Source organism: Oryctolagus cuniculus (genome assembly GCF_964237555.1).
Source record: "Oryctolagus cuniculus chromosome 17 unlocalized genomic scaffold, mOryCun1.1 SUPER_17_unloc_3, whole genome shotgun sequence".
NCBI classification, from domain to species: domain Eukaryota; kingdom Metazoa; phylum Chordata; class Mammalia; order Lagomorpha; family Leporidae; genus Oryctolagus; species Oryctolagus cuniculus.
In genome coordinates this window covers 59,504-86,689 of record NW_027208204.1, presented here as the reverse complement: position 1 = coordinate 86,689, position 27,186 = coordinate 59,504, and the positions used below count along the sequence as shown (strand labels likewise).

Genomic DNA, 27,186 nt, shown 5'->3' with positions numbered 1-27,186 from the left:
ATGCTTCCAACTTTTCCCCATTCAATATGATGCTGACTGTGGGTTTTTCATAAATTTCCTTGATTGTGTTGAGGAATGTTCCTTCTATCCCCAATTTGCTTAGAGTTTTCATCATGAAAGGGTGTTGTATTTTACCAAGAGCTTTCTCTGCATCTATTGAGATAATCATATGGTTTTTCTTCTGCAGTTTGTTAATATGGTGTATCACATTGATTTGGGAAAGCTGAACCATCCCTGCATAACAAGAATAAATCCCACTTAGTCTGGGTGGATGATCTTTCTGATGTGATGTTGAATTCTATTGGCCAGAATTTTATTGAGCATTTTTGTGTCAATGTTCATCAGAGAAACTGGTCTGTAAGTTTCTTTTTCTGCTGCATCTATTTCAGGTTTAGGAATTAAGGTGACACTGGCTTTGTAGAAAGAATTTGGGAGAATTCCCTCTCTTTCAATTGTTTTGAATAGTTTGAGAAGAATTGGAGTTAGTTCTTTAAATGTCTGGTAGAATTTAGAAGTGAATCCATCCGGTCCTGGGCTTTTTTTCTTGGGAGGGCCTTTATTACTGATTAAATTACTGACTTGGTTATGGGTCTGTTTAGGGTTTTTATGTTTTCATGGTTCAATTTAGGTAGGTTGTATGCGTCCAGGAATCTATGCATTTCTGCTGGATTTCCCAGTTTGTTAGCATACAACTCTTAGTAGTAATTTGTTTTAAAGATTTATTTATTTATTTGAAAGTCAGAGTTACACAGAGTGAAAGAGAGAGAGAGAGAGGTCTTCCATCCACTAGTTCACTCCCCAATTGGCTGCAATGGCCAGAGCTGTGCTGATTTGAAGCCAAGAGACAGGAGCTTCCTCCAGGTCTCCCATGCAGGTGCAGGGGTCCAAGGACTTGGGCCATCTTCTACTGCTTTCCCAGGTCATAGCAGAGAGCTGGATCAGAAGTGGAGCAGCCAGGTCGTCCATATAGGATGCCAGCACTGCAGGCGGTGGCTTTACCTGCTACACCACCATGCCAGCCCCTAGTAGTAATTTCTGATGACTCTTTATTTCTGTGGTGTCTGTTGTTACATTACTTTTTTCATCTTTAATTTTATCGATTTGGGTCTTCTCTCACTTTTTGGTTATTTGGGCCAATTGGTGTGTCATTTTTGTTTTTGTTTTTTCTTTTTAAAATCAACTATTCATTTTGCTGATCTTTTGTAATGTTCTTTTGGGTTCAGTTTTGTTGATTTCTTTTCCAATTTTAATTATTTCTCTTCTCCTACTAGCTTTGGGATTGGTTTTCTGTATTTTTCCTAGATATTTGGGATGCATTGATAGCTCATTTGTTTGGTGCCTTTTCAATTTCTTGATGTAGGCATCTATTGCTATAAACTTTCCTCTTAACACTGCTGTTATTGTGTCCCATAAGTTTTGATGTGTTGTTATCTTCAGTTGCTTCCAGAATGTTTTTTATTTCTCTTTCATGTATGACCCATTGTTCATTCAGGTGCATCTTGTTCAGTATCCATGTGTTTACATATGTTCTAAGGTTTCCTGAGTTCCTAATTTCCAGCTTCATTCCACTGGGGTCTGAGAAGATGCATGGTATGATTTTGATTCTTTTGAATTTGCTGCGACTTGCCTAGTATGTGGTCAATCCTAGAGAAAGTTCCATGCACTGCTGAGAAGAATGTGTATTCTTCAAGTATAGGATGAAAAGTTCTATAGATATGTTAGATGCACTTGGTCTATAGTGTCTATTAAACCTGCTGCTTCCTTGTTAATTTTCTGTCTGGTTGATCTGTCTATTGCTGAAAGTGAGTATTGAAGTCCCCCAATACTACTCTATTGGAGCATAAGTCTCCTTTAAGTCCCTTAACATATCTTTTAAATAGTCTGGTGCCCTGTAATTAGGTGCATATATGTTTATAATAGGTAGATCTTCCTGTTGAATTGATCCCATAATCATTATATAGTGCCCTGCCATTTTCCCAAAAATGTTTCTAATATATAGTTTGAACTTTCTGTGTTCTTTTACTGAGAGATTTTTTTCCTTTACTTTCTTTCATATTGATGACCATGTTTCTGTGTATAACACATCTTTAAGCATCTTTTGCAGGGCTGGATGAATGGTGACAAATTCTTTCAATTTCTGTTTGCTATGAAAGGTCTTTATTTCACCTTCATTCACAAATGAGAGCTTTTCAGGATATAATATTCTGGGATGGCAGTTTTTTTTCTCTTAGTATTTGGACTATGTTTCGCCATTCTCTCCTAGCCTGTAGGGTTTATGATGAGAAGTCTGCTGTGAGTCTAATTGGAGATCCTCTGAGAGTAATCTGGCATTTTTCTCTTGCACATTTTAGAATCTTTTCCTGAAGCTTCATTGTGGGGAGTTTAATTACAATGTGTGGTGGCTCATATCTTTTCTGGTCATGCCTATTGGGAGTTCTGTGTGCTTCCTGTATGTGGACGTCTTTCTCCAAACCCTGGAAGTTTTCTGCAAGTATCTCACTAAAAAGGCCTTCTAATTCTTTTTCTCTCTCCATGCCTTCAGGAATTCCCAGAACCCAAATATTGTTTTTTAATAGTATCCTGTAAATTCCCAACAATATTTTTTAGATGTCTAATTTCTTCTTCTTGTCTTCAGTTTGACTCTACACTTTCCTGTTCTCTTTCAAGTCTGATATTCTCTCTTCTGCCTCACTGATTCTGTTTTTAAGGCCTTCAACTGCATTTTTTATTTTTTCTATTGAATTCTTCATTTAATTTTGTTTTTTCTTCAGTATCTCAATTTCATGTTCTATTGAATTCTTCATTTCATTTTGATTTCTCCTTAAGATTTAGTTTTCATGAGAGAGATTTTTTTTCATATCCTGCATGGATTTCAGTACTCTGTGTGCTTGGTTTTGATTACCTCTAAGTGTTCTTATCATCAATGTATTGAGTTCCATTTCTTGCATTTCTTCTATTTCATTGTCTTCATAATCTTGTATTGAAGTGTCACGTTCTTTTGGGAGCATCATGTTGTCTTCCTTATTCTTGTTTCTTGGATTGTTGCATTTGTTGTTCAGCACTTGTGGAAATTCTCATTGGTTTCTTCTTCTTCTTTTGCTTTTATTTCTGCCATGGTGGCGTTTTTCATTGTACTATGACTCTGTAGATAAGTGGACTATCTGCTCTCAGTGAATCTCTAGAGGCTTGTGGTGGATGTGGCCAGAGAACTCTGTTCAATTCTTCATGCTTAAGGGCGTGCCTAAGGTGACACACCCAGGTTTGATGTGGTAAATCTCTCTCTCTCTCTCTCTCTCTCTCTCTCTCTCTTCTCTCTCTCTCTCTCTCTCTTTTTAATCAGAAGGTAAGTATTTCCACTCAGCTAAGCTCTTCACTTTGATGGTGATCAGTGCCTGAGCGGCAGCCCCAGTGGGTTTATTTGTCTGCCCTGTCACAAGGACCACACAATGGATCTGTGCAGTCTTCAGTGTAAGTTCAGATTCCCCTGCAATGTCTCCCACCATCTAGCCAGGTCCGCCTGAGCTTGTGGTGTCTCCTACCAAGACTACTCAAAGTCTCAGCCACACCGTGACTTCTCCCACACACTCATTTTTTTTTTTTCACAATCCCAGTTCAGAAGTTCCACACAGTCACTAGGTCTTAGCCTCCTGCTATTACTCCCCATCAGAGTCAGGTTTCTCTGCTCGGCTGATTGCTGGTTGCAAACACAAGCTGCCGCTGCTGTTATGTATGTCCAAAATGGAGCCAGCTCTATCGGCTTGTATGCATTTGTAAGGTGATCAGAGAGAAATGTGTCTCTATGGCCCCTTTTATTTTTTCTCTCATCTAGTTAGGTTGGTGTACTTTCCCCCATGGGGCTTCAAGCCTTGTTCCCTCTAGGCTTTTCCTGCTGCTTTTTGCCAGTGTCTCCAGCTACTGCAGTCTCATCTCACTTACTTTCCAATGCTGGAGCTTAGCCTCTCAGATGCTGGCATCTTGAGCTGTGGGTGACCACGCCCTTCAAGTAGGTCCACTGTGTCCTTCTAATTTTGGAAGAGTTTCCTCTGCCATTTTTTTCTCTAACTCTTTCCTGAGACTACACTATCTCCACTTTTTTTTACTACCTTCTCCTGGACTAGATCAATAAGCATTCTCCCTATTCCACGATCTTCTCTATGCTTCTTTATGGAAAACCCTTGTTTTAATCATTACAAAATGTCCATATTTGACCCTATGGCCTTATACTAAGAACTGATTACATTAAGAAATGAAAGCTATTTCTGCTTCTAATGTCAATTCAGTCCTTGGTGGAGTACCCTACAATATTCCTGCTGAATTTCCCAGTTGAAATTGGTTCTAGATTTCTTCATAAGGCATTTCCAAGGAAACAATTCAAGGTCATTGTTTGAAGTCTATATAAATACCAAAGGAAATAAAGGATGCTGTGGTGAGGTTCAGAGAATAGGATGCAGGTCTCCACTTCTCTGCTGCAGGAGGACAGTACATGCCTCAGCAGAAATAAATTTCAGGTATAGGCCAGATACAGAGAGGATTCCAGGTCTGATCTTTTGGGGCCTGAACAGGGAACAAGATTTTGTAAGTTGCCATATAATTATTGTCCACACAGAAAGAGGAAAACTAGAGGGGCCACCACATCTCAGGGCCATCACAGCTAAAGCACACTGCAGTAATAGGAGAGGTGGGGAGGGGCATAGGCTCCAGCATAGTACACGCTCAGCGCAATGATAGGGTCCATGCACCCTTGCTGCTTCTTTGTATGATCCAAAGACTTCTGTGGCTTAGCAGCACTGGAAATTCTTAGAGTTCCCAGGGCCAAAGTCCATCTGTGTTTTCCCATTCTTGTGTACAGGAAGCCTAGCCTGGGCTGGTTGGTCATCTGCAGACATTGCCATCCCACAGCCTGGCTCTTGGCTGTCCTCCTAGGGTCTCATAGGCAAATGAGGAATATATCCCTGGTCTGGGATCTAGCATAGGGCTGGAAAGGTCTACTCCTCACTGTGCACACCCTGTTGGATCACACACCAGGCCGATTACCAGCCCGGGCTCTGAATCAAGTCAGGAACAATCAGCACGAGCTCCTGAAGAAAGTACTCTTCCTGCACAATTAGTTCCAGCTACTCACAGAATGTTCTCTCTCTCAGCCTGGGACAGGTCCATTCTCCAGCTCATCCATCTACGAGCATGCACATCAGAGCTGGGATTTGGGGTTTTCAGATGCAGGCTGGAGGCAGCCTCATTCATTGTTTTAGGAAAAGTGAGATGTTGAGAGGTAGTGTTTTCAGCTCCACTCTTTCACTGGAAGGCTTGAAGCTGTGGTCAATGTCTGTCTGAAGGTCCACAGAGCCAAGGAAGGGTCTGAGAGCACAGAGGAGGGAGCAGGGTCATGTTGGGCAATCCAAGATGGGATCAGGCTGAGGGGAGGAATAGGCGAGACTCTCTGTGAACACATGTTGTCTGTGTTTGTGTCTCTCAAGATTGGGTCTTGCAGAGCATTTCCAAGTCCAACAGTGAGGATGAAGCCCCTCAGGTATGAGCAATACCCACAAAGACTGGAGAGTCAAATTAGGGGAAGGCTTGGATTATCTGCTGCTTTGGACTTTGGAGAGGACACATTAACTCAGGAGGAAAAAAATATATTGCATGTAGACGTCTGTTTTATTCTTTTTTACATTAATTATAGAGTAGGAAGAGGTTATATACCCATGGGATTGGAGCAAACTGAATTTTTACTGATCATTTCTTGCTTTAGTATTTAAAACTTTACATTTTCTCTGCTGTTGACCATCCCTGGCTTTGCCATTGTAAAGATCAAGTCCACTGCATTGTGATAGGATAGCACTGCCTGCATATTCAGGACAAGAGATGTTTGAGTTTTCTGTTGATCATTATCTTAGTCCACTTTTCACTGCAACATAATACCTGAGACTCTGTAATTAATAAGGAAGAGAAATTTCTTTCTTCTCACGGTTGGCAGGTCAAAGATCAAGATGGTGCCATTGTGTCTGAGGAAGGGCTCTTTGTTGCATCCTCGATTCACTTGGCAGAAGGCAGAAGGGCATGGGATACAGTGGGACACCGTCTCTCACACACACTGGCTGGAACCCACACAGTCCTGTAGCAAGTGCCAGGTGACAGTGAGTAGTGGACCCTGCCCCTCTGCACAGCCAGTACATGTACCAGTGCTTTTGTGCTCTATCTTCACTGTCTACTCCCAGCTTACAACACAAACTTCTCACCCCCAGGTTTGGCCAAGTTAAAGAATACTTCCTCTGAGCTGACAGGGGAGGCCCCAACATCCTAGAATTGTGATGGCCAAGCATTACTTTGAGTTCCTCTTGGCATCCCCATCTCACCCAAGTCTGGAATAGGCTTTGTGACAGGCTGTTATCCAGTTGCTACTGGAGATACTGCATAGCTGCACAGGCTTCCCAGAGGATCTGTGTTAGGGCATTCTGGGCTGGAAACACACACTGGCCCTCACGGTCCTGCTGACCTCATCCCTTGGAACGTACTGGGCTCAGTGGAGTGCCTCTGGGCAGCAAGGCTGTGTGTCGCTGTTCCCCTCAGATGTACATCTCCAAACACACAGTACTGAACTGTTCCCTCCTCTAGGCAGACCCAGAAGATTCCCTGTCCTCAGGCCTGCCTGGTGTCCTTCTTCCCAGTCTTTTCACTGCTCTCTGAAAACTCTAGCAAGTCCCATTTATCATATGGCCAAAAATAAACCTGCTGTGGACTCCCTGTTGCCTCCTTGGCACACTACCAGAATTTGAACAAATTAAATTTCCTCTCCTTTTTGGGGCATCTTTTCAAATGGGTCAGGAAACCTGGGATTGCTATGATGATTAAATATTTCCAAACTCCACAAGGTTAACCCAGATATACGGATGTGGTCCTTGTTATCTTCTTACCTTCTCAGGCCCCAACAGGAGACCAGGACATTTGCTCCCCACATTTAGAATTGATCTCCAGATATATTGCTGTGCATGAAAATATATTTTAAAAGATTTATATACTTATTTGAAAGGCAAAGTTATGACTTGGAGCAAAAAAAATAAAAAATAAAAAGAGATCTTCCATCCAATGTTTCAGTCTCTACATAACCTCAATGACAAGGTTGGGCCAGGCCGAACCAGGATCCTAAAACTCCATCTGTCTCCCAAATGTCTGGCAGGGACCCAAGCATGAGCCATCTTACACTGCTTTCCAAGGCACATTAACAGGGAACTGGATCAGAAGGGGTGAACCAGGGACACCAATCAGTGATCCTATGGGGTGGTCGCCACACAGGGCGCTTTCATCTGCTGCACCACAATGCCAGCTCCAGGTGGCAGTATAGCATTATCTTGGGCTCCAATGCTCCCATAGCAGACAATAATATGATTGGTGGAGGTCGACAAGGACAAAGGAAATGGACAATATTTATGAGTCAAAATAGAGGCAGGGACACATGAGGGATGAAAAACAATGTGTTGCACACATCGACAAATGGACAGTGGCTACACAAGGAGGAACAAGGTGACATTCCTAGTGAGTATTATGGGATACTGAGGGCTCAAGGAAGAGGTCAAAGTTCAGAGATCCTCTAACTCATTACAAAGGTGAAGCCATCCAATCCCAGGAACAGGGGTATAGAGATGGAACCCCAAGAGGGGCCCAAGGTTGGCCTACATCATCCAACCAGCAGCAGGGGTCCGAGTCCTCACCTCAAGTCTAACTCTTCCCTTTTCTTTTCTCTGGCAACCTCATCACTCCCTGCTCCTGTGCACATGGAAGGCTACGTGGTAGTCTCTGAACTTTCCATTGGAAGTGGTGATCTGGGGTTAAGTGTTTCCTTTTTCATATCTTTCTGATTCTCTGGCTTTTTGTTCAGAAGCTCCTATTCCTTTGTCTCCCTCATTCCCTCCTCACCAGAGTTGATGATTCTCATTGTGAAGAACCTGGTATGATCTAGGCACTTGATATACGTGCACTATGGATGCTGATACAATCTATCTACAGCCCTCCTTTCTCAGTTGATCAAACTTGCCTTCACTCCTGACCCCCAGACTACACTATGAAATGGTGCTGAGCAATCTGGCTGGCCTACAAGGGAACTGGCCTGGGGACAGGCAAGCTGGGTCCCAATCTCGGTGGAAGGGAGGACTCCAGAGAAGTCTGAATCTGTCCTTATTGTCCACCAAGACAGGTCAGACAGGTCTTCTCCTGCAATGCCTGCCTCAAGAAACTCATTCTGGTCTCCTTCCAGCTGTTCACATGTTCCCTTGATGTGAATTACACTCAAAGCATTCAGGACATTGAGGATCTTGACCAAGAAGAACAGGAAATGTGAGTTTGCAGCAGGTAGATGGGGGTCAGGGAAATAAGTCACATGGACTCCATTGCTCCACATTCTTTGTGACACCTCAGGGATCCAACTAAATGTAGACCAGAAGTGGAGAGGCTGCCAATGAGCCTGACCTTGAGAGTGGAGATGAATGGATGTTCAGGATCCACACAGGTGAGTGAAGGATGTGCCCTGAGGTGGTCCCATGGAGCACATCCCCATTCCATGGAAGCTCCTAGAGCTGCTAGGAGGAATTTTGCTTTCATCTGAAGGGAAGGCTGTAGGTGCTAGCAGGATTGGCAGGCAAATGACTCTGGAGAGGGCTGTTAGTTGTGTTGTGTCTAGGGAGAGCCACCACAGCTGTTGAATATCTCCCTCTACAAGGTGAGTCCCTGCCAACCCAACCTGAAGTCAACAGGGAGCCTTACAGGTGTGGGGAGACACTGGGGGTTGTCCCTGACCACCTCCAACTCAGGAAGATTAGGAAGAGGGTGAGACAGAGAGAGGCACCTTTGGGTGCCTTTTCACACCAGGAAGACAGCCCACTGTACACATCTTTATATCCTTGTAGCTACCCATCCCAACCTGACATCACATAAGAGCCAGCACAGAACACAAGAGCTGTGGGGATTTACCCAGGCCTTTTGGGGCCCTCAGCCTCCATTCTCAGAGGTTGATAGATGCGTTTTCACATGTTGATTGTTTATTTTTGTGCATATAAACTTTTCTATGTGCCTGTTAAACTTAATTGTCAGCAATTAAGGCAAAACTCACTTTGAAGAGTGACTGGAGCAGGGTGTCAAGAACATAGTGTTCTCATTTGTGCACTAATTTTATACTTCAATCACAAATACACACTGGCTGCATGGCCCTCTCAAAAGAAATGTCTTCCATCACATTTTCCATGCTCAAATATAGTAAAGCAATAATGGTTGGGTTAATGTCACAGAATAATTCTTGCCAATAAAATCCCTGAAATGACTTCTACATGGAGGATAGAAAGAACTTCTACATGATTAGGGAAGGAAACCAAAGAGCTCTGTGCAGTTGTCCATAATTAACATGCAGGTCACAGGCCCCAGGCCTGTGGGGTAAGGACTGAGTAGGCAGCTTCAGGACTCCCATTATGTGTCATCAAACCTCCTTCTCATAAGACCCAGGGGAGTGGGCCTTGGATTTTTTTTTTACAGGCAGAGTGGACAGTGAGAGAGAGAGAGAGACAGAGAGAAAGGTCTTCCTTTGCTGTTGGTTCGCCCTCCAATGGCCACCATGGCTGGCGCACTGCGCTGAACTGAAGCCAGGAGCCAGGTGCTTATCCTGGTCTCCCATGGGGTGCAGGGCCCAAGCACTTGGGCCATCCTCCACTGCACTCCCAGGCCATAGCAGAGAGCTGGCCTGGAAGAGAGGCAACCGGGACAGAATCCGGCGTCCCGACCAGGATTAGAACCCAGTGGAATAGGTGGAGGATTAGTCTATTGAGCTGCAGCGCCAGCCTGGCCTTGGATTTTTAAACCCAGGGGCCAAGAGATCTCCCCTTTCCTGTACATCAGGTTCAATGCCATGTGAAATGTCCCCTGAAGGCTGCTCAAGTGAATGCCTAATGGAATTCACAATTGTAGGACGTCCATGCCCCACACAAATGGGCCTCAGTGACCCATGGCCCTGATTTCTGTGGAGGTCAGGACTTAGGGTTACCCTCCAGAGCACAGGAGCCTTCTGAGTGCTGCACACCCATCCCATGGTCCCTACCCCTACAGCATCCTTGTCCTGCCCCACTGATCCCTGTACCTGTTTCATCTTTGCAGAAACTTTTAGCAACTTAGGAGACTGCAGTGTGGAGTCCTGGGATGCAGAGGAGCTGGAGTTTCCCAAGCCATCAGAAACTTGAACCATACAGGAGGAGACACAACTTCAGCCACATGCGCCTCATCAGTCTTCTGGTAGCTTTGACATTACATTCTTGTCACCCAGTACTAGTTGATTTTCACATGCTTTTCTGTCAAAGAAAATACATGGAAAGAAAACACCTTTAGCAAATGTAGGACTTAAAATGATCAGAGAGCAGTCACCCTAGTGAGTACCACCACCATTCTCTCCCTCAAGAGGAATCTCGTTTGGTCTTCACTTGAAGAAAGTCACTGCCAAGTTGGCTCCTTCAATCTGTCCTTACAGGAATGACTTTCTAGGGATTTTGTCTCACGTCTGTTCCTTCCTCTGGAAGGGATCATGGGGTCCATCTCACCCAAGATCTTTCTCAAAGACTTGGATGCCATTGCATTTTTTAACTAATGTCAGCTTGCACAGCAAGCAGTTCCTGGCTTAACCTTTTCTTCTTGAGCATCTTAAATATATTCTTTTCCCTCCTAACCCAGATAAGCTGGATCCTTTTCCTTCCCTTCTATGTTACTCATCCGTGTATTCTAGATGCCTGAGTACTTTTTATTTAATTCCCAGATTTTACTAGAATAGAAATGACTTCAATCACTCTAAGTACGACCAAGTTTTCTGTGAAGATGGACTTTGAGAGCATATTGCCATTTTCTGAAATAGTTTGAATTAAAATTATTAGCTTTAGATCATTGCATTGGTATTCCTCTTCCAGGAATCTCATTCATACATATGCTTGTATTCAACTTCTAGTATTTCTCTCTCATTTTCTGAAATCTTTGGTCAAGCACCTATTCTTTATATTTCCCCTTTCACCTTCTGTTTCTTGAAAGGCACCATCTGTCTCTGTGTTACTTCTGGTTTGCATTTCATGAGTGATGTTATTTTTCCCGTTTTCCTTTTTTCCTGAGTTCTGTACATTCATTTCTGAGTTTCCCTGATTCTTAGTATTGATGTCCTTTCATGCTTGGTATCATTGTCTGAGCTATTTTCCCTCATCCTGTAAACTACCCTGCTGAGAACACAAATTACACAAAGATGGAAGTATTTTCATGTATCAGAGAGTCCTTTCTGTCTTTTCATTACTGATTTCTCCCTTTAGTACTTTTGTATGTAGTTGTGCATAATGTCACCAAGATTTTGGTTTTGTTCCTTTTAATAGAAAATTTGGCTTTGGGAATTGTCAATGAATATAGGATTCAGAAATATTTGTCTCAATTGTATTTGCAATGCTGAAAAAAATGACACCTAATTTCTTGGCTCTGTATTTTATCCTTATTTCATGTGAGTTTCCCCTCTGAAAACCCCTCTTTCCACTTAACCTTATTATCAATACTATTTAGGAAGGCCACTTATATAAGAAAACAATAGGCCCCAATTTTGCAAACCTGTATTTATTTTCCTTTATATTGGGGGTATCAGAATCTTGAGATTATGGAGTTACTTTCTATTATGTCTACAAAATTATTTTCTCTGAGTGACTGATTAGCCTGTTTTTATTGGTCACCATTTTATTCATAGGATTATTAAGTTTTCAAATATTTTGGTTTTGAGTCACAAAATCTGGAGCTTTTTTTTCTTATTTACATTTGTGTCATTTAAGTTTAGAACTAAAAATTTTCATTTACTTTAACATCAATCTTATTTCAGAAAAATTTGATTTTAGATACCAAAAATTTTTAAGTTATTTAGTGATTGCTATGCATTTTTAATCCCTTAGATTATCAAAGAGGTACAGAAAAGGTCAGGTCCACCTAGGCCCATAACTCCAGCGGAAATGAGTTTTGCCAAGTTCAAGCATATACATCAGGCTTACCATGGTCTCTTTTGTTGACACAGAGTGGCCAAGGATCATCCTTACTGATTCACCATTGTTGTCCTTACATGCACTATCTTGGAAATATATGGTTAAAGCAAAAATATTCTTTGACATTTCTTTGCTGACATAAAAAACTTAATATGAAAGAAGAAAAAACTCTCATCCATAAAATGTCATGAATCCCATTCCTGAGCAATTAAAGAATTACACACATATACACACTACAGCCTGGAAAATAAAATGATGATCTTACACTCACATACCAGGAGTTCATGAATGAACATCTTTCTGGCTTCTGGTATCCTGGGATGTTCTACTGCTCACTATCCATGGATTCCCATTGGTGGAATGGCTGAACCGCCCCTCCCCCAAGCTGCTTCTTTCTTTTTCAAGATTTAGTTAGTTATTTGAAAGGCAGAGTTAGAGAGAGAAGGAGACACATACATGCATACATACATACACACACACCCACACACACACAGAGAAAGAGAGAGAGAGACAGACAGAGAGAGAGAGAAAGAGAGAGAGAGAATTCCATCCACTGGCGGTTTACTCTCCAAATGTCACAACATCTAGGGCTGAGCCAGGCCAAAGGCTGAAGCCAGTAGCTTCATCCAGATCTCCCGAATGGGTGCAGGGGCCCAGGCACTTGGGCCATCTCCCACTGCTTTCCCAGGTGCATTGGCAAGGTACTGGATCAGAGGTGGAGCAGCCTGGTCATAAACTGGGACCACCATGCTGGCCTTCAGAGCTGTATCACAACTCCACCCCACACACATACACACTCATGGCATCAATTGTGAACAAAAGACAAGATTCATATCATACAAGCTCTTCAAGCCTCTGATACCCTGCAAGCATGTATAGGTGATCTGTCTCCAAACAGTCCAGGCATTCATTGGCAGGATTCATGGATGGCACGGTGCGTGCCTGTGACTTCAGAAACATGTGCATGGCATGCAGTGGATGCATTGGTCTGGCCTCCTGATGCAGTTGTGTATGATGTGGATAGTTCAGAGGCAGTAGGTCCAGAAGTGATGATAACAGTGGATGGCGGGCCAGTGCTGTTGTACAGTGGGTTAAAGCCCAGGCATGAAACCCCAGCATCCCATTTGGGTGCTGGGTCTAGTCCCAGCTGCTCCTCTTCTGATCCAGCTCTCTGCTATGGCCTGGGGGAGCAGTAGAATATGGCCCAAGTCCTTGGCCCCTTGCACCCATGTGGGAGGCCCAGAAGAAGCTCTTGGCTCCTGGCTTTGGATCAGCACAGCTTCTGCTATTGCAGCCATCTGGAAAGTGAGCTAGCAGATGGAAGACCTCTCTCTATGCCTCTCCTTCTGTATCTTTGTAACTCTGACTTTAAGTAAATAAATATTTTAAAAAGTAGATGGAACATGAGCTACAGCCTTAGACACAGTGAGCAGGAGGGCCAGAGAAGTAACTTCCTTGGAAATACCTGGAAACCACTCATGTTAAGCCTCACATATTCTTGGAGGGGCATTATAGACCTGTGGCTTGTTTACTGGCTATTCAAATGGGACATGTGGGAGACAACAAATCCCCACATCAGGGCTGAGAATAAAGCATGAAAAACCACATAGAAGCACAAGAATGAGTCCAATAAAGGACCTTCTGTTGGTGAGTGGGTTATCTCCCTTGTTGGAGGGCACAGGAATGTGAACTGTCTATGCATAATCTAAGATCAGAAGAGAGAGACAGATTGAGCATCTAGATCAGCCATGAGCCCCTGGACCTCATGCTAACTAGATTCCTGGACAACTACCAGTTCATCAATGGGAATTTGAGTGCTGCAAGGGATAGGTATCAAAAGTTATCCTCTTGGGACACATTCTCCCCTTGATGTATTTAAGAAAATGTGTGAAAATGCTGAATGAATGTTTAAAGACACACATATATAACTTTGCAAATACCTTAAATACCTCTATACTTTGAAAAATAATGTTGAGGGACTGTACTGTGGTGTGGTGGGTAAAGTTGTCGCCTGTAGTGCCGGCATCCTATATGGATGCTGGATCAAGTATCCGCTGCTCCAGTTTTTTTTTTTAAGACTTATTTATTCATTTGAAAGGCAGGGTTACAGAGAGGCAGAAGGAGAAGGAGAAGGAGAAGGAGAAGGAGAAGGAGAAGGAGAAGGAAAAGGAGAGGCACAGAGAGAGAGAGAGAGAGAGAGAGAGAGAGAGAGAGAGATTTCCATCTGCCGGTTCACTCCCAAATGGCTACAATGGAGCTGTGCCAATCCAAAGCCAGGAGCCAGGAGCTTCTTCTGGGTCTGCCATGCGGGTGCAGGGTCCCAAGGACTTGGGCCATCTCCCACTACTTTCCCAGGTCATAGCAGGGATCTGGATCAGAAGTGAAGCAGCCAGGTCTTGAATGGGAGCGCATATGGGATGGAGGAACTGCTGGTGGTAGCTGTAACTGCTTTGCCACAGCATTGGTGACTGCTCCACTTCTGATGCATCTCCTGGCTAATGTGCTTGGGAAAGCAGCAGAAGATGGCCCTAGTGCTTGGGCTCCTGCACCCTCATGGGAGACCTGGATGAGACCCCTTGCTCCTGGCTTCTACGTGGCCCTGGCTGTTATGGTCACCTGGGGATTGAAACAGTGGATGAAGATCTCTCTCTCCCCTCCTCCCTCTCTCCCTCTCTCTTCTCTCTCTCTGCCTCTCCCTCTCTGTAGCACTGCCTTTTAAAAAATTATGAAATCTTTTGTAAAAAAAGAAAAAAAGAAAATGTCATTTCTTACTTGTGAAGCTGTATCCTTCCTTCCAGGATGTTTCCCTCTCAAAGGAAGTAGGAAGTCAGGACTACCTTTAATTGACAAATGTGCACACCACAAAACCATGAAAACATATGTATCCTAGAAATAAATACAGATAGAAACCAATCCATAACACCCATGGACATGACATTCACAACACATTGGGCTTACAAAAGTAATATACACAGCCCCCAAAGAGCTCACACAAAATTGGACATACACACTCAAGCTCTTTACATAGGGGCGAATGAGTCCTCCTCTTCTGTGCTGGAAAGCATGGGGGTCAGAAACACCTAGAGAGACCTTTTGCTGATATTTCCATTGACCATGGGATGACACCAATCACCATGGACATGTAAGCGCATCAGCCTTGACACCAGGGACCTCAACATCAGTGGGTTGTTGGCCATTCTTTCCTAAGAAAGAAAACCATGGCCACTCTTTTTCAGAAAGAAAACCCACATTTTGAAATACTCATGGTACTCAAAGACTTAGGGGTTGACAAGGGTAGGTGAAGCCTGGCCTCTCCCCCAAATCTATTCAGAAACTCAGTGTTTTGGGGGAGGTTATTTTGTAGGTACTAAACCTGGGTACCAGGTCATATGGCATGAGGCTGGAGGGATGGTCTTGCCACAACCAAAATGGGGATGTGTGCAGACTCCTCAGGCCCAGAAATTGGAACAGGCCTGAAGGTTACACACTCTGGGGAAGCCAGCTCTGGCCAAAACAGCATGTCCTAGAAAGACCGCCCAGGGGAACTGCAGGGCCAGCTCACTGACTCTCTTGGAAACAACTGGGGTCCACATGCTGTTCACCCTCCCCCCACTTTGGAGAGGCAGACAGGACCCATGGCTGGTTACCACCCCTTTCTGACAACATCCCATGTGAAAGCTATTCTTCACCAGGTAGAGGCTGGATGTCTGGTCTGAAAGCCCAGGAGGATGCATAAGAAGAGTGCTAACTTAGGGACCATCAGTTCTAGGCCAAGACACTTGGCAAAACTGTTGGAGGTGTGTGCATGTGTAAATTGCCCATGCACAGAGCCAGGAGTCAGGACCAAGGCCATGGGTCAGCCCCAGACCCCTGTCCATCAGTCTTTCCAGGAGTCCCCTGCTTCAACATTGACAGATGGAGACTCATATGATGGCCACAACAAAAGTTAAAACTCTTAGACAAATACACATTACACACATCTGTAAATGTATATATGTATTAAACAAACCTCTGAGGAAGTGTATATATTGTATATATACTCGTATTGGTCTACAAAACACAGGTAATGGTTCCTTTAACTGTGGAGCTGTATGCGATAATCTGACATTGCAGAAGGGAGGAATTTACTTCTGCCATTTTTTCTAGAGCTTACACACTCAAAAATACATGCAAACATATATCTCTTCAAAGTGAGTAGCAGAGAAATAATTCCATTAGTATTAAATCCATGTTTCTGAAACAAGACAATGTACATATACAAATAACTACACACAAAATACCAGGGAACACACACATAGACACACATGTAGTGTATCTAGACTATTTGTCCAGGAGGCATGGGGCTCTCCACACCTCACTGGCAAGCTTAGAGCATAACACACCTGGAGGTCCTTCACTGTCCATTCCAGGGGCCCTTAGTGCACACCAATAATCAGGGCCTTTTCACTAAAACAGCCCTGATAACAGGAATCTGAATCTTGGTGGGAATATGGCCACTCTGTCCACCAAAATAAAATACATCCTTTGAATCAGCTATGAGCCTGAGCGACTCAGATGTCAAACGAACTGAAGTTGTGCCTCTTTGTGGAGAATTTTCCCATGAAGAGAGCTATGTTCTAAGGCTGACTTGGAGGTAGTCTATGTAGGCCTGAGTTCTGATGACATAAGGCTGGTGGTACAGGTCTGCCACGTGAGAGTGCCCTGATGATAACTTGGAACTTCCAAGGCTCTCTTTGGTTGTTTATGGCCCCCATGATTTCCAGGACAGGAAGGACAATGGTCAGCCAAAGGCTCATATGACTTCAGTCCAGACAGCATTCCACACTTCTCCTGGCCCATGATTGGCAGGCTCTGCTCTGTATGCTATTCATAGCTATAATAATGCTCTTGGGGAAATCCTGGCAAAAATACACCTTAAAATGTACATAAACATTGAACAAACTCCTAAAGATACATGCTTCACTATCTGACTACTTGTACCACTCTATAAACATAGCAAAAATGGTTCCTTTGCCTGTTGAGTTGTATTCCTGCATCCAGGATGCTTCAACTCCTTAGCAGAAAAGAATACATTAATGCCATCATTTCTACAAATGTATACAAACACAAATGCATACAACATGTATACCACAGGAACAAGTAAAATAGAAAGATATCTTATCCCACATGTATAAGAAATTATACATATACAAATAAGACACACAGCACATTAAAACACACAGTCTGACACACACACACACACACACACATTTACTTCCTTTGTCTACTGTCCATTTGGCCCTTCCCTCCAGTATTGGCAATATTGAGGGTACACACCCAAGGAATCCCTTCACTGCAATGGCCATGGATTCATGGCCACACCAATCACCAGGGACATGTCACTGAACTACCTATTGCAGCAGGTAGCTCATTAGGGAGCTGACCATTCTTTCCAAAGGTGTTCAGTAGAAGGAAAACCACCTTTTGGCTAAGTCAAAGAGCTTAGAATCTCTAGTGCCAATAGGTCTGGCAGGAACTGGACCTCTACTCTAAGAACATTCTCTCACATTGTGTTCTCACTTCACCATGGAGACAGTACACATAGGTATGGTATAGCATGGCACCAGACTAGATGGACAACCCTCCAGGATGAGACTTCAAGGAGGATGTTTCAGACTTACAAAAGCCAGGGAAAGCCCCAGACCCTGAACACTATGTCCTATTACAAAGCTGGCTCTGCCTAATACTCCCTTGCCTAGAGAGGCCAATGTAGCTACATGGAGGACTGGCTCACTGACTGAGAAACAACTAGAAACCATGTGTCTTAGGCCACCCACATTGAAACCCTAGCACTCCCAGCAAGAACAAATCCTGGCATTACAGACTGAAGAGGGGCTTTCAGGCATAAAACAAAGCCCAGAGGACAAAAAAGATAATGATGGATGAACATGACCACATGAAATTTAAACATAACAAACAAGCAACATGAAAACAGCCAATGCTATGAGATCATCTCTGTGAGTGAGTGTGTGCAAAGGATGCTGCCAGCCCATTACACAGTGCCCTAGAAACACATACAATTTCTGTGTTTATTTAAAGAAAGGTTTAAAGGATTCTAGTTTAGTATTATCCATTATAATAAGGAATTCCGAGCAGTGGAGATTTCAGGCATTCTGTGAGAGAAGGTACCTTACATACATTCCAATATGTCCATGCCCACAATACTCTGGATCTGTAGTTCATTTGTGTTTTAATGGGGAAATCACAGGTGATGAAATATTAAATGGAAAAAGCAAGTTACATAACTTCCCCAGTTTAAAAATGGTATGCACATTTTTTAAAATAAAATCAAATGTGGACAAGCAAAGACACTAACTGAAACAATTTCAAACAATGGGAATTAAGTGCCTTCCATGTCAACACTTTTCTGTTAACCAATTAAGCCCATGTAGTATTGTCAGGATAGACACGTTGGTCAATGAAGAACAGACACCCAACCAAATACGACTACACATTTCCACCTATAATCTGCTCACATAACCACAAACCTGTACTGAGGATGGCATATCCCCAAAGTCACACATGATGTACAAGCCCACCAAAATCCAAAATCACTTTCAAAGAACATGGACATGTGGCAAAATACACCTTATTCCACTAGAAAGCACATGAGAATATAAACACTGTATGCCATCTAAGTCATGGCTTCATATTTGACTCAATCAAATACGCCCACACTGTCCAAATTTACAATGTCCAGAGCCCCAGATTTAACATTTCCTCAAGTAAACAATCTGCTTTGTATTATTACTCCCATATTTTCATCACTACTTGTTTTCTCTATAGTAGAAGCTGATATGGGAACAGGATAGACAGTTTAGCCACCTGCAGCCAATAATCTAGCACATATAGGAGCTTTGGTAAATTTACTATCTTTGCACTTCACCTGGCAGGTGTCTCAACAAATTTTAGAGCCACTAATTTCATCACAATAGTTAATATTAAATCACTTACTATATTCAAATACCCAGCACCACCATTTGTATAATAATTATTATTTATAGTTACAATTCTCCTGGGACTGGCATTGTGGCACAGCAGCTTAAAGCCCTGGCTTGCAGCACCGGAATCCCATGTGGGAGCCAGTTTGAGTCCCATATGCTCCACTTCTGATCCAGCTCCCTGCTAATGCACCTGAGAAGGCAGAAGAGGATGGCCCAAATCCTTGGGCCCCTGTACTCAGAAGAAACTCCTGAGTCCTGGATTTGGATCATCTCAGCTTTGGCCACTTCAGCCAATTGTCAATTGAACCAGAGGATAGAAAACCTATCACCCTCTCAGTCACTACTTCTCTCTGTAACTCTGCCTTTCAGATAAATAAAATAAATATTAAAAAAAATAGAGGGAGCCGGCACTGTGGCTCACTTGGTTAATCCTCCACTTGCAGCGCTGGCATCCCATATGGGCACCGGGCTCTAGTCCCAGGTGCTCTTCTTCCAGTCCAGCTCTCTGCTGTGGATAGGAAGGCAGTGGAAAAATGGCTCAAGTGCTTGCACCCCTGCAACCACATGGGAGTCCAGGAGGAAGCGCCGGGCTCCTGGCTTCATATTGGTATAGCTCCGGCCATAGTGGCCATTTGGGGGGTGAACCAATGGAAGGAAGTCCTTTCTCTCTGTCTCCTTCTCTCACTGTCTAACTCTATCTGTAAAATTAAAAAAAAATACATAGGGGCAAGCATTGTGTTGAGCCAGTAAAGCTGCCACCTGCAGTGCCAGCATCCCATATGGGTGCCGATTTGAGTCCCAGCTGCTCCAAATCTGATTCAAGTCACTGCTATGGCCTGGGATGGCAGTGGAAGTTGGCTGAAGTCTTGGATCCTTTCACCTGCACTGGAGACCCAGAAGAGGCTCATGACAAGTGGCTTCGGTCTGGTGCAGCTCCAACTGCTGTGGCCATTTGGGGAGTGAATCAGAGGATGGAAGATGTTTTTCTCTGTCTCTCCCTCTCTCTGTCCATAACTCTGCCTCTCAAATAAATAAAATCTTGTAAAAAATATTTTTTAAAAAGGAATGAATCGAATCCCTTAAAACTCTTCCTTGATAAAAATATAAGTAAAAATATTACATAACTTTGTCAAGGTTAATTTAGTTTAACATTTTTCATATCCTTACGGCATATCTGTGTCAACTAGCATTCCAAGATGCTACATCATCCATTATAGAAAAACTACTATACTTTCATGACTACACCCTAATCTTATTTTTAACTTGCTATTGAATTCTTTACATTATTTCACCTATGCTAACAACCAAATTAACCCATAAAAAGAACTGCAGATCCCCAAGAAACACTATTTATTGTCTTTTATCATTTATTTATTATTACTCAAATCTTATTTGCACATTCATATTTACAAATTATATACATAGGAAAGATGAAATTAACTACCCTTCTTAACCATAAAAGATACATGACACCAAAAATATTGAAGCTCTGAATGCACAGAAATTGGGACTTAAACTTTGGCTCTTATATACTCCCTTAGAAGATTTAAAACCAGAAGGATTATTACTGTACACAGTAGATAATAGATTCCTCATACCTACAGAAATACCAATCCATATATTACTTTTATCTGAAGATGTCTTACACTCACAACCAGATCCACCATTTCATCTAAAAACAAATCCGGGGGCCAGGGCTGTGGCACAGCAGGGAAAGCTGCTACCCACAGTGCCAGCCCCCCATGTAGGCAGCACTGCTGAGTCCCAGCTGCTCCACTTCCAATCCAGCTCTCTGCTATTACCTGGGAAAGCAATAGAAGATGTCCCAAGTACTTGGGCTCCTGCTTCAGTGTGGAAAGACCCAGAAGAAGCTCCTGGATCCTGGCTTTGGATTGGCACATCTCTGGCCATTGCAGTCAATTGGGGAGTGAACCAGTGGATGGAGGACGTCTCTTTCTCTCTGCCTCTCCTTCTCTCTCTGTGGAACTCTGACTTTCAAATAAAAATAATAAATCTTCAAAAAAAATTCCCATCCAAGGATGCTTTCATGAGGCAACCTTCACGTCTACCCTACTTGGTCTATACTATGAAAATGCTCTGACATGTATGGGTCCAACCATATCTCCATGTCTTCAAATCAGTACCACTAAAACACTTTGAAAACTGACAGATATCTGTGTTACATCATTATGAATCTAATACTTCAATATTGAAAGCAAAAATATTTCAGTAATGAAATGCCACAATTAGACACACAAATGTAATTAATTAATATGATCTCAATAAAATTAGCAACATTTATTTCTTCAACTAAAATTTTCTAAATATATTTAACCCTTAAACACACATCAAAATATAGTGGATCACCAATGATGAAATTCCATGAGAAACTGAATGAAAGTGCAGTCACCTTTCTTGTTGCCCTTACAGTAACAGGATTCCACATCGTAATTATCATCTTATCCCTTAACATTTTATTCCCATCTCCCAGCTGCCCAGCCAACAATCAATTCATCTACCTTTAACAGTGATGGGTGCAACTCATTCCTAAATAGTGAATGACAGCACTGAAGTATGAACCAGGTCTCTAACACTAACCTCACTCATATTCTGTGATTCTACAAATGAACTAGGACAGTTACCTTGTACATGCTCACAAACAACCCAAATATCAGTTGTCACAACTAGCTATCATTCTTTGAGCAGAAGCAGTAATTACTGACCTCTGCCATAAAACCAAAGCATTTCATCCACTTCCTCCCTTAAGATGCACCTTTCTCATTTATTCCTTTGACAGTAGTTATTGAAACTACTAGCCTATCTATTAATCCACACCTCTAGCCATCCAATTAACAGCTAGCATTATAGCTCTTCACTTACATTGTATTGGTAGGGCCTCTAATCTTGACATGCATCAGTTCTGCAACTGCTATAATCACATTTATTCTAATTCTAGATGTTCTTGAACTCACTGAAACCCCAATCCAAGCATCCATATTTCCACTCTCATGGTTAATGACCCATCAAACTCATGCCTATCATATAATTAACACCAGCTCCAATCACAAAAGAGGGCATTGCCAGGTCTGTTGCTTTTTTTTTAAAGATTTTATTTATTTATTAATTTGAGAGGTAGAATTACCAATTGGGAGAGACAGAGAAAGTTCTTCCATCTGCTGGTTCACTCCCCAAATGGCAATGGCCAGAGCTGGGCTGAACCAAAGTCAGGAGCCAGGAGCTTCTTCTGGATCTCCCACATGGGTGTAGAAAACAAAGGATTTGGCCCTCCTTCCATTGCTTCCCCATTTCAGAATCAGAGAGCAGGATTGGAAGCAGAGCAGCCAGGACATGAACTGGCACCCGTATGGGATGCCAGCCAGCACTGCAGGTAGAGGATTAGCCCTGCTGCATGACAAAACCAGCCCCTTGTTAGCTCTGTTTCTATCATACAGCTTCATGATAGGTTTCCATTTTAATTCTTCTATTCTACCATTCCTAGCCTAGGAACTAAAATAATAACAATATACCAAGGATGATGATATATAGTCTGAGAGCAACACAATTAAGGGCCATCATAATCCCATTTTCAAAAAAGGATTAAGATATGAAATTTTTCATTCTATCAGCAGTTTTTTGCCCTTACAAGATTATTCTGAGCCTTCTATCCATTATGCCTAGTCCTAAAGCTACAACCTACCAACAAGCATCTGTGCCCTAATCTACTAGAATTATCTTTACTAAACACACTAACCTCAGGAGTACCAATTACCCGAGCTCACTAAAGTTTCATAGAAGAAAACAAAAATAACATACAAACTACACTAACTATAATCAAACTTGGAGCTGATGTTACATCTACAAAATACAGAATATTTCTTTTTTTAAAGATTTATTTATTTATTTGAAAGTCAGAGTTACAGAGAAAGAGAAGAAGAGGCAGAGAGAGAAAGGCCTTCCAAAGGTGGTTCACTCCGCAGTTGGCCGCAATGGCCAGAGATGTGCCAATCAGAAGCCAAGAGAGAGGAGCTTCTTCTGGGACTCCCACGTGGGCACAGGGGCCCAAGAACTTGGGCCATCTTCTACTGATTTCCCAGGCCATAGAAGAGAGCTAGATCAGAAGTGGAGCAGCCAGGATTCAAACTGGTGACCATATGAGATGCCGTCATTGCAGGTGGCAGCTTTACCCACTACACCGCAACACCAGCCCCAAAATATTTCAATATATCTTTTACCATCTCTGAGGTTGTGTATGGATCAACATTCTTTACAACCACAGGATTCCATGGCCTATTTGTAATTTAGATCTTACTTTCTCATAACAATTAAAATTTCATTTTATATGAAACCATCATTTTGACATTGAAACTGATGCCTGATACACTTTGTGGACACAGTCTGATTATTCTTACACATCTCTCTTTACTTATGAGGATCATAAGTATGTTATGTATGTTATTCTTTTAATGTTAACTACTGCTACTGGCTTCCAATGTATTAGCTTCAGTTTTAACCTGAAAAAGAATAATGAAACTTACTCTCTCCCTGACAATCCATATATCTGTAGTGCTATTTCTTGGAACCACCATAATCTGGTCGTAGCAATTAAATATTTACATAAAAATAAAGTCCATACAATATTTAGATTTGATCCTATAGCCTCTGCCCAACTGCCATTATCCATAAAATTCTCTTTTAGGCATTACAGTCTTTCTATTCAGCCTAGATACTACCATCTTACTTCCCCTGCCATGGGTACTACAGAAAAACCTAACACTTGCTCTTACCATAGAACTAATTATAGTTTCCATTTTAGCCCTAGGTCTAGCCTATGAATGAATTCAAAAAAGACTAGAATGAGTGTAATCATTAAAATTAATTATTTCAACACATTAGGTTAAGGTATTCTATTATCACCAATATGCCTTCAAACCTATAGGAATATTATTTTAGCGTATGTTGCATCCTTACAAATACTATTATCAGTATACTGATATATCATCACTTTTGTCTTTTTTTGAAATTTTACTATTATTGGATTCTTTTTTTAAAAAAAACTTTTATTTAATGAATATAAATTTCCAAAGTACGACTTATGGATTACAATGACTTCCCCCCCATACCGTCCCTCCCACCCGCAACCCTCCCCTTTCCCACTCCCTCTCCCCTTCCATTCACATCAAGATTCATTTTTGATTATCTTAATATACAGAAGATCAGCTTAGTATACATTAAGTAAGGATTTCAACAGTTTGCTCCCACACAGAAACATAAAGTGAAAAATAATAGATGATTTTTTTAAATGATGATGAAATCAGAGCAGACCTATTGTCATGTTTAATCCCATTGAGAGTCAAGTTGGGAATTGATAATTTCTTTTTTTTTTTAACAGAAGATCAGTTTAGTATGCATTAAGTAAAGGTTTCAATCGTTTGCACCCCCATAGAAACGCAAAGTGAAATATACTGTTTGAGTACTCGTTATAGCATTAAATCTCAATGTACAGCACATTAAGGATAGAGATCCTACATGAGGGGTAAGTGCACAGTGACTCCTGTTGTTGACTTTACAAATTGACACTCCTGTCTATGGCATCAGTAATCTCCCTATGCTCCAGTCATGAGTTTCCAAGGCTATGGAAGCCCCTTGAGTTCTCCGACTCTTATCTTGATTAGACAAGGTCATAGTCAAAGTGGAGGTTCTCTCCTCCCTTCAGAGAAAGGTACCTCCTTCTTTGAAGACCTGTTCTTTCCACTGGGATCTCACTCACAGAGATCTTTTTGCCAGAGTGTCTTGGCTTTCCATGCCTGAAATACTCTCATGGGCTTTTCAGCCAGATCCGAATGGCTTTAGGGCTGATTCTGAGGCCAGAGTGCTATTTAGGACATCTGCCATTCTATGAGTCTGCTGAGTATCTCGCTTCCCATGTTGGATCACTCTCCCCTTTATTTATTCTATCAGTTAGTGTTAGCAGGTACTAGACTTGTTTATGTGCTCCCTTTGACTCTTAGTCCTTTCATTATGATCAATTGTAAACTGAAATTGATCACTTGGAATAGTGAGATGGCATTGGTACATGCCACCTTGATGGGATTGAATTGGAATCCCCTGGTATGTTTCTAACTCTACCATTTGGGGCAAGTCAGCTTGAGCATGTCCCAAATTATACATCTCTTCCCTCTCTTATTCCCACTCTTATGTTTAACAGGGATCACATTTCAATTAATTTTCAACACTTAAGGATAACTGTGTGATAATTACAGAATTAAACCAGTCATATTAAGTAGAAGAGACAAAAAAAACTACTAAGAGGGATAATGTATTAAGTTGTTCATTAACAGATCACTTTTGTCTTTATAAGGTACAATATTATATGCATTCATTTTAGGAACCCTTGTAATCCTAAATGCTCATTTTATCATATCATGTATAATATACATTGCCTACTAGTATTTGTAGCCTATGAAGCCACTGTGGGCTAAACACAATTAATAATGGCATCCAACACTTATGGTCTAGATAATGTATAAACTTAACCCTTCTCCTAAGATAAAAATTATGTAACTTACTGTGGGGAGCAACTCGGACTAGACTAAGTTACTGGAATTAAGACTTATTCTATGCATCTGCTCTCCCACAATATGGCGCTGGGAGAGGAGTAAACAGCTTCTACGCAGCTGCCTCCAGTTCGACCAATAACCTACAGGAGCTGATCCTGCTCCTGATCGGAGGAGAGCAGCGTACTCGGCGTGTGGGTAGCAGAGTTGGAATTGGTGGAAGAGGACTATAAAGGAGGAGAGAGACAACATGCAACAGGAACATCTGAGCAGCCCCCGAGAGAGCCGGCCGGTGGTGTGCCACTCCCCCGCGGAAGTGGGGACAGTGGCAGGGGGAACCGCCCTTCCACGGAGGTGGAAGGGTTGGCAGCCAACCCTGGAAGAACCAGCAGCAAACCCGGGAAGGGCCGAGCAGACAAAAGAACAGCACAGGGTCCTGTGTCGTTCCTCCACGAAGAGGGGCAGTGACAACTTACAATTACACTTATTCCCATAACAATGTACTCAATACCACAATACTCTGAATCAACATAAACACACACAGCTTATAGACTACTTCATAATCCTATTTATTATAAATAAACCAATTATAAAATAAGCTGTTTCTCATCCACCTTCCTCTCTGATCCTTCCTGATACCACCTCACAATTTCCCTTAAAAATCAGAGTGAGTATCCCCTTTCTAAAGGACAACTTCCGTGAAAGTGATAAAATACTAATCTTTCTATAGATATTCTTAATTATGACATTCACAGGCACAGAAGTAATTATATTCTATATACTTTTTAGTCAACAGTAATTTCAACCCAAGTAATTATTGCCCAATGAGGAAACTAAATAGCATTTAAATGGAAATCCATGCATAATAACATTGATAGTAAGAAGCAAAAATGTCCCTATATGATCTTCAACTATGATTACCAGAATCCCATGGTCTCTATTGCCAGGTCAATATTCCTTGCAGTCATACTGTTAAAACTAGGAGGCCATGGTATAACATGAGTCACTACAATCTTAAATCTCTTAAACAGAATATAGAGCCTATTTACTTCTTAGAGGATCCCTATGAGGAAAATCATAACAAGCTCCATTTCTCTCTGCCAAACACATCTAAATCACTGAGCACTTTTACATTAGTCCCTCTACTGATGTCATATCTATAAAATACTCTTTACAGCTGTCCTAATGTTTGCATGAACAAAAACATTCTTAAATCCCAAAGCATTAAAATTACTTGGACAGAGGCTGCATGTTGGGCCTGCTGACCCAGGTAGATGCACAAGCAGGGAGGCTAATTTAGGTCCCAGCACTTGAGGGTTAAGAGTGTCAGTGCAGCTAAAGGAGGTGGTTGGGGACTGCACTGCCCATGTACAAGGCCAGGACAGGTTACGAACCAGAGCCTTGTTCAGTCCAGCTCCTTTCTGAGGTTTCCAGATGTCTCCTGGATCATCAATAACAGGTCACAACCTGTATGGTGGGGCCAGTGTTGTGATGCAGTGGGCTGAGCTGCCGCCTGCAATGCCCGCATATCATATGGGTGCTGGTTTGAGTCCCAGCTGTTCCACTTCCAATCCAGTTCCCTGCTAATGTGCCTGGGAAAGTAGAAGATGGCCCAAGAATATGGTCCCT

General features: G+C 42.2%; 1 long non-coding RNA gene across 1 annotated transcript; it reads right to left on the bottom strand.

Moving 5' to 3' along the window:
* Window positions 1-2,055: 2,055 nt before the first annotated feature.
* On the bottom strand, window positions 2,056-24,098 carry LOC138847918 (uncharacterized). The gene is made up of 2 exons (XR_011385793.1): window positions 14,793-24,098; window positions 2,056-10,322 (listed from the first exon to the last, which is right to left on the bottom strand). It is a non-coding gene; the product is annotated as an uncharacterized lncRNA (long non-coding RNA).
* Window positions 24,099-27,186: the final 3,088 nt, after the last annotated feature.